The sequence below is a fragment of the Pollachius pollachius genome (genome assembly GCF_949987615.1).
Source record: "Pollachius pollachius genome assembly, chromosome: 14".
In the NCBI taxonomy this organism is placed as follows: domain Eukaryota; kingdom Metazoa; phylum Chordata; class Actinopteri; order Gadiformes; family Gadidae; genus Pollachius; species Pollachius pollachius.
The window spans coordinates 15,622,701-15,631,077 of NC_136947.1; positions in this window are offsets into that span (position 1 = coordinate 15,622,701).

Below are 8,377 nucleotides of genomic sequence, written 5' to 3' on the forward strand. Positions count from 1 at the left end.
ATCTTCTTAATGCAAAGTACAATGCCAAGGCCAGGGGCATCCCCAATGGGTCCAACTAAGATAACGGAAGACATTCACACGCTCTACACATACTAAACCCTTTGACCTCCCTTACCATCTTATCACAGAGACAGAACAGTATGTAGGGGCAGCTGTTTGTGGTTAATGGCGCTGTGGTAAAGTTATAGTGTGGTCTTAGATCTCACTTTATCGCCCTGATCGTTTGGGTGAGGCATGCTGCCACACATCTCAGGATTTCATATGGAACTGTGATTACCCTGCCCCTTATTATATGGTTGGGTATGGGATGACAGATGATGATGATGTATTTGCTTAGGGTGTGTTACGTGTGTGTGTTTGTGTGTGTGTGTGTATGTGTGCGTGTGTGTGTGTGTGTGTGTGTGTGTGTGTGTGTGTGTGTGTGTGTGTGTGTGTGTTAGGGGTGCGTGAACTCTGAATGCTTCACTGAGAGCATGTGTATGTTCCTGCCCATTTAATTAATATCTGTTTATTCTTTGTGATGTATACATTTGTTGCAACAAATCCTTCCCTCATCTTTCCCCACTTCGATACGTTTAAAATGGTGTTTAAAGAAGATAGCAGTTAATAACTAGAAAATGCATTTCCTGCAGAAAATGCGGTGAGTGCTGTAGTTCAAAGTGAGGTTGAAAATATTTTTTAAAGCCACATAGATTAAGATATAAAGAAACGTTAAATGGCTTAAATCAAGTGAAGGGACTTGAACAAAAGTTCAAAAGTCTAAATGGAGTAAACAATGTAAACATGCACACCATTTAAGAAAAAATAAATGGTTGGAAACAAATAAAGTGACCGCTGAATGAAAAGCGCAAAGTATTGCTAAAAATGCAGAAATGTGCAATGAATTGAATTGAAGAATCAATACATTTGACCAAACGTCAAATGTATTGCCCTGTAATGTGATGATGTGGTGATAATGTGTGTGTGTGTGTGTGTGTGTGTGTGTGTGTGTGTGTGTGTGTGTGTGTGTGTGTGTGTGTGTGTGTGTGTGTGTGTGTGTGTGTGTGTGTGTAAGAGAATAGCGAGCCGGTGCGTGATTAAAAGTAGCTCAATAGAGTGGGAAAAACCTCCCAATCTGGCAACACTGCCTGAACGTCTTCCAAAAGTAGCCCAATCTGGCGGGAAAAACCGCCCAATCTGGCAAAACTGCTGAACGTCATCACGCTCCAGCGTCAACTAAATCAATGAGACCAACTGAAAACGAAGCCGGTATGAAATTTAAACTGTGATTCTGAATAATGTTTAAATGATATCGAAATTCCGTTTGGTTATTATTGAAGATGCAAGTGTGTAGATTTTTTAAATGGTTTGAACGAAGGTAAACGGTTGAAATTTGACCGAGTTACGATGTCTTAAGTCATCCAAGTGTCAGAATGGGCAGACGGCTTCAATGGGACCAACTGTAGAATATGACGGTTTGAAACTAAAACTGTGATTCTGAAGAAAGTTTAAATGATATCGAAATTCTGTTTAGATATTATTGAAGAAACAAGTGTGTCAATTTGTTAAATGGTTTGAACAAAGATAAACGGTTCAAAATTGATTTAGTTACGCAGATGCGTCGTTAGACCTGGGCATTCGAGGCTATAGCCCCGGATCTTTCGGGAAAAGCCCCGGATCGCTGTGCGGTCAAAAAATAAATAAAAAAAACATAATGATGAAAATAGCCCCAGAGAGTATACTTCTTTGTGGTTGCATTACCATCAGCCAAAGATGCAACATTGTAGCCAGTGAAAACCGCAAAATTCTGATGTGTCCATTAATGGGCAGATTTAGAATAACTTGTTGCAAAATGTCGCAATTCTTTCTTCTCTATGCATAGCGCATCTCATCGATATTGCTGTATCTTGCTGCTAGCCTTTTAGTGAGATCAGAGAGTGTTGAGAAGGACAGTAATAAAATATCTTTGGTAAGATGGATAGAAGACGAGAGACCCGCAGTGAATTCAATCCGGTCCACTTGACATCGGGTAGGTGCATGACTGTGGTAATGGTACCATAAAACTTTAATAGCCCGGGCTTTTATTTGTTTCAATCACTGAACTTTCAAACAAAACTCTTGCTCTGCAAAGATGGGAAATACTATCAAATGTATTATTTAAACCAGTATGAATATTACCGTACATGTTTACCAGGCAATCGAATAACGCCTGCATGCACACACACACACACACACACACACACACACACACACACACACACACACACACACACACACACGTTTCGGGGCCGCCGGGCTGATTACTGCGGGATAACAATATTGCGTTTATAAAAGTTCCTTGCAGCGCCGTCCGGCAGCCTGAGCTGTGCAACCGCAACCTCTCACTCACTCAACACACGCAACACATACAATCTGTCAACGTCGCAACCAAGTCAATTTTGTCTAGAGGGGAGTAACTGGGCGCCCCCTCCCGAAGTGATACAGCCCAGGTCGGCCTTGAACTGCGATTGGTCAGAAAGACGTAACCTAACAGCTAATGAGAAAATTGAACTGTCGTGCATGCTCGAACAGAGTGACACAAAAACACACACAGACACTCACACATTTTTAAGGAGTTTTTCACCAGCTCCGTATCCAGCTTGTTTCACGCTTTAAGCACCCAGGCTACTAGTATGCGGCGAGCTGGGGCTCTCATGTTCCCCCCTTCGGTGTATTCCTTGTCCGCATCCCCTGCCATCCAGTTGCCATACGATTCATGCATACTGGCTTTGAACGGCTGATTCCATGGATGTACTTTGCGTGTGCCGTGATTTCCCGCCGATGTGGCGAAGCTGTATGGTTATGCTGTTGAGAGCTTAAATAAATGGACTATATACGTTGACTATGAACAATTATTGAAGTTTAACATTTTGTTCAGCAAATTTGACAACTGACAGATGCAATATTGTATCCTTGGGCACATTTAGAATCGTTTGTTGCAAAATGTTGCAAATTGTATTCTCTATGCATAGCGCATCACATCGATATTGCTGTTTAGTGCTGCTCTAGTTTGCACAGATTCAGGAGACCTGCAGTGAATTCAACCCGGTCCACTTGACATCGGGTAGGCGCATGACAGTGTTTATTTGGCTACAGGCTTTTCTAATGTCTCATTTTGGCTGCTGGTGTATGTGGTGCACTTTCCTATCCTTAACGTAAACATTAACTTACTCAGTAGGCCTGCCCCGACTAGAGTCAGACATGACGATTGGTCTTTCCTTTCCTTCTCAAACTACGTTACAATTGCATTTTCATCAGCCCGATTTTCAAATTTTCTCGGGGAAGAAACCCCGAAACCCCATTTTAAAAGGACTCTGGGCTACAGCCCCGAATGTTTTCAATTGCTACCGACGCTCCTGTAGTTACGTCTTAAACAGTTGAAGTACCAGAGGACGGTTCTGCCGTCCTCTCATTGACTGCATGTTAAAAAAAGATCATATTTTAAAAGTAGAATATCTTAAAAAGTATTAAATATTTAAAAAATCTGAAAAGAAGCACGCGATTCCAAGCTATTCCGAATATTTTCAAATTTGAATGGAATCTCTAGGTGAAAAATTGAGGAAGGAGATAGGTCCCAATGTTTGTAGGGAATAATAAAGAAAGAAAGAAAGAGAGAATAAAATTTATGAAGAACAATAGTGGAGCGCTGCATGCAGCACTCACCTAATTAGTACAATGAGTAAGCCATGTGTGGCTTTTAGACATGTTGGGTGGGTGCAATGTTATTTTGTAATATACAGCTATTTACAGCTTTGTTTATAAGGGGCTGAGGGGAGGCTTGAGGAAGCTTAAAAACAAAACAAATCAATCGCATCAACATGTCTTCCCTTATAGCGACAAAAGAGGCCAGAATCCACAGCCACTGGCCTGCAGGCACTGTTCTCCACAAGTTAAAGTTCAGAGCATCACTTGATTGTTTTTTTTTTCAAACATTGTATCCCACAAAGACACCAACATGGCCGTCTAGATCAAGGTAGATAGCACCTCACCCCCAGCAACAACAGAAAAACATTGATTTCAGACGTATCTTGCACAATGGACCAATTAAATGTTCATCTTCATGGCCAGTGTTTGTGTGTGCATGTGTGTGTGTGTGTGTGTGTGTGTGTGTGTGTGTGTGTGTGTGTGTGTGTGTGTGTTATGTGTGAGTGTGTGTGTGTGTTGGTGGGACTGCGTGCTTTCATGCATGCATGCGTGTGTCCTTGAGCATGTGTGTTATGAGTGGATGTGCACACAAGATAAGTTAGGGTATGTGTGCTCACCGTTCGATGATACTCATGTTTTGTTACCATTTGGGATTTTAACCTACAAGGGTGTTAGATAGACTGCAGAAATAGCCTATCAACTAGTACTAGCCTTGTTCTAAAACCACAAATAACTATTGGTCTGGTGTCTGAGTTCATATTCTTTAAGTCCCTCGTCGCCGGATCCTTAATACATTTTCATCAGATCAAATCAAATAAATATTTTTTATCAAATCAAATTGTAAAAATAGATACATTTTGACAAAGTGCTAGCACTGCAACTTTAGGGTCTAATTGCACAAATAAAATGGAAGTACGGAGTAGAACATTGTCTTTATTTGTCCAAGGTAAGATATACACCGAAATATGTAATGTGTTTGGTTTCACATAGAAACTGTATTTTCGCTGTACAGTTGAGGGGCATATGACCTGGCATTCATGTATGGTAAATAATATGACACGATGGGGAAATTCGTTCCCCATCCCCATTTGTTCGCGTAATACAAAATGATTACTGAATCAACGTTACACTTCATCAATATCTTTATTATAAAGTGACAAACTGTTGACTGTATGAACATTATTGAAAAAGATGTACAACGTTAGTTAGGTGTTGGTAATGGTATTTTCCCCTGCTATATATTGCTTGTTCTTAAAAGCTGAGAGTCAGAGTTGCACATTTAAAGGAGCAGTTACTTACATAACTGAAAAACCAGACTCAGGCCTTCTTTACAAATATTACACTGGCATTAAAAAGCCCTAATGCTCTCAAAGTCAGAAGGTTCACTTCTTCCCTGCTTTACTATGTGCTCCCACAGAGGGCGATCTGATGTGCTATTGGGGAAGTGCATCTGGAAAAATCTCTGCTCCTGTGATCTTTGAGTAAACACACAACCAACAGGAGCAAATTTCCTCCATCACGAGGCCTTGAGAATCGATGGCCAACAGGTTGGTTTCAGGATGTGTGTGTGTGTGTGTGTGTGTGTGTGTCGTGTGTATGTGTGTGGGTGTGGGTCAACATCAAAGCTCTCTGTACTTGCTGATTGCAATCTCCCTATGAGTCATAGAGGAAGTATGAACTTTTATGTTTTTAATAAAAAAAACGAGAAACATGGCACCTAAAACAACACAGTTTAGGCTTACACATACAAAGAGAGACATTTACTACAAATGTTTACTGCAACATTTACTACAAGTGCAGAAACGTGCGTGGTGACGGATATCTCCCCTCTGTTTATTGAAGGCGTAACTCCGGTTCCTGCTGAACTGAGCCAGTGCTTATTTTGACATCTAACTGTTATCAGCTCAGTAGGCACAGGAGGTTGAGCCCAAACGACTGCACCACTGCCAGTCCACCAAGGGGAATCACTCATCTGTCTGGAGCCGCAGGGGGGCTGAGCAGGTTGAAGTTTGCTAGAGGCTGTCCCCCATTCAGCCGCTTCAAGTTCGCCAGAGAAAGTCCCTTGTCTTTTTCAAACAATATACTTTTAACCAATGTATTTTATTCTCATGCAATGCATTGATGTAATTATGAAATCTGCAGCCCAAAATCTGCACACACACACACACACAAACACACACACACACACACACACTGCCTATATTACCAACCAGACAGTAAATGAGCCCAGGGTTCATGATTACATTGTTTTCCTGCTAGAACGTTTCCTGCGTTTCCTTCCTGTATGCCGGGGGCCCCACCCACCCGGCCCCATGTGCTCGCGCTCCTCCTCCACACCGTCTTGCCTGCCGTGGTTCATTCCTGCGGTCCTATCTCAACCTGTGTTGAGAAAAGAGATAACGTACACATGCAAATGAGAAATATCTCGTTCGTTTATTTTAGGGCTGCATGGTTGATGCTCGTAGCAAAATAAGCATAACCTCAAGTACTCTGTGTCCCTGTCGTTTCTATGACAATTATTATATATATATATACACAAAGCCCAGCATACAACAAAACCAGCCTGTCAACACAAATGCAAGGGTAATAGTCAATATTCATTGAAGGAGTCACAATCATGCGATGGCCCATCTGCCCATTTGTCCAAGATCCCAGACAGATGGGTCAGGATCAATGTGAGTTGAATAAGCTTGTGAAGTGCGGAACTTAGCCACTGTGAACATTATCTTTCTACTCAACTGTTCACAAAGCGAGCTAAGTCCTACACCTCAGGCAATCCTCCACTGGACGCAGACACCGATCCTGGACGATTCCTGTAGCTTTTCTCACGACTATTGTTGTATTCTTGTACCGTGGACAATCTCAACAAACACCAATGGGGGCCCCTCAGGTTTACATGTATCTTACTGTATGCATGTGTGTATGTGTGTGTGGATATTTGTGTGGTTGTGTCAGAACAGAATAGAACTTTGCTGTGCCTGTTGTTGTTCCCATCGAGGTGCTCTTGTTTCGGGGTCTCTGGGTGCTGCTGTGGGGGCTGCAGCTGGTTGGAAATCCCTGGCAATGTGATTTACATGACATCACAACAAAATCACTCTGCCAGGAATCCCTCCAGCTGGAGCAAGCGATCAGCAGCCCGGGTAGCCAAGCAGAGGTTCATACTTAGGTGTGTGTGTGTTGAATTTATGAGAGAGAGAGAGAGAGAGAGAGAGAGAGAGAGAGAGAGAGAGAGAGAGAGAGAGAGAGAGAGAGAGAGAGAGAGAGAGAGAGAGAGAGAGAGAGAGAGAGAGAGAGAGAGAGAGAGAGAGAGAGAGAGAGAGAGAGAGAGAGAGAGAGAGAGAGAACAAATGGATGGGCTGAATGATAGATGGAGAGGGAGAAGGAGACAGGGAGAGCTAGGGGACAGGGAGATGGGAACGTTGAGGTGAAAGCAAAACCCAGAGCACAGGTGTGTGTGTGTGTTGCAGGTGTGTCTCCGTCACAGGTGCGTGTCTGTCTGTGCACACATCAGTACGGAGCAGCCCTTTCAGTTGCTCACTCGTCGCTCTGCAATCATGGGCGGACACACACCTGGGCCCACAAGCCCGTACACAAACAAATTGATACCTACACACACACACACACACACACACACACACACACACACACACACACAGATAAAGGCCCACCTAAGTGTTAGGAGCTGAACTTTGAACACTGACATTTAAAACAGAATGTTTTCGGCTAAAAGTTCTTGAGATGTATTATCCCCACTGTTACGACCCACGGCTACCTTCAGCTAGTTGCGTTGTTTTGTCTGAGCGTTATAATGAGAATTTGAAATGCACCACACACTGTGGCGTTGTTCCATACGTGTCCGAGAAGCGAAACCCTCTGTCAGACGCTGATTTCAAAATCAACCGCTGCCATGACGGAGCTCCACACACCGCCCACACCCCCAAGACCGTGGCATTAGAATTCAAGTGTCTGAGAAGCATATCCCCCTCTGGTCACGACGTGGTCATAAACATCCAGTGCTGCCCAGACAGCCCTCAACACAAACCTCATCACCAGATGTCCCTTTGTCGCTAAGTGCCTCTGAAAAGTCGCTAAGCTGAAAAGAACGCAAACTGAGTTTAAAGCAGAATACAATGTTCACAAACTGGACTTGCAGAGACTTGCAGAAATTAATTGCAGTCTTATATTAGTACCCAAAATTACACAATGATCATATAAGACATATTACCGTATAGCAAAAAAAGAAAGAAAAAATTGTAAAGTGAAAACCTTTCACAGATGTAGACATGAAGAGTTTCTCCCTCACACACACACACACACACACACACACACACACACACACACACACACACACACACACACACACACACACACACACACACACACACACACACACACACACACACACACACACACACACACACACACACACACAGCAGCAGCAGCAGCAGCTTTACATCCTCACAAAAACATCGCACTGATGTAGGGGAGCTGGATGAATTTCTCTCACTGACACACCTGGATAAACAGCTATGTATTGAAAGCAGTACTGTGTGTGTGTGTGTACATTTTTCGCGGGCATTTTGGTTTAATGGTGTGCGCCTGTTTTCCTTTGTGAGCCAATCTGGGCACAATTTTGTGTTTGTGCAGCTGTGTGTCTATGTTTAATTTTGTTTGTGATAAGTTAAAGGGTATTAATGGAGTAGACCTTTTCTGC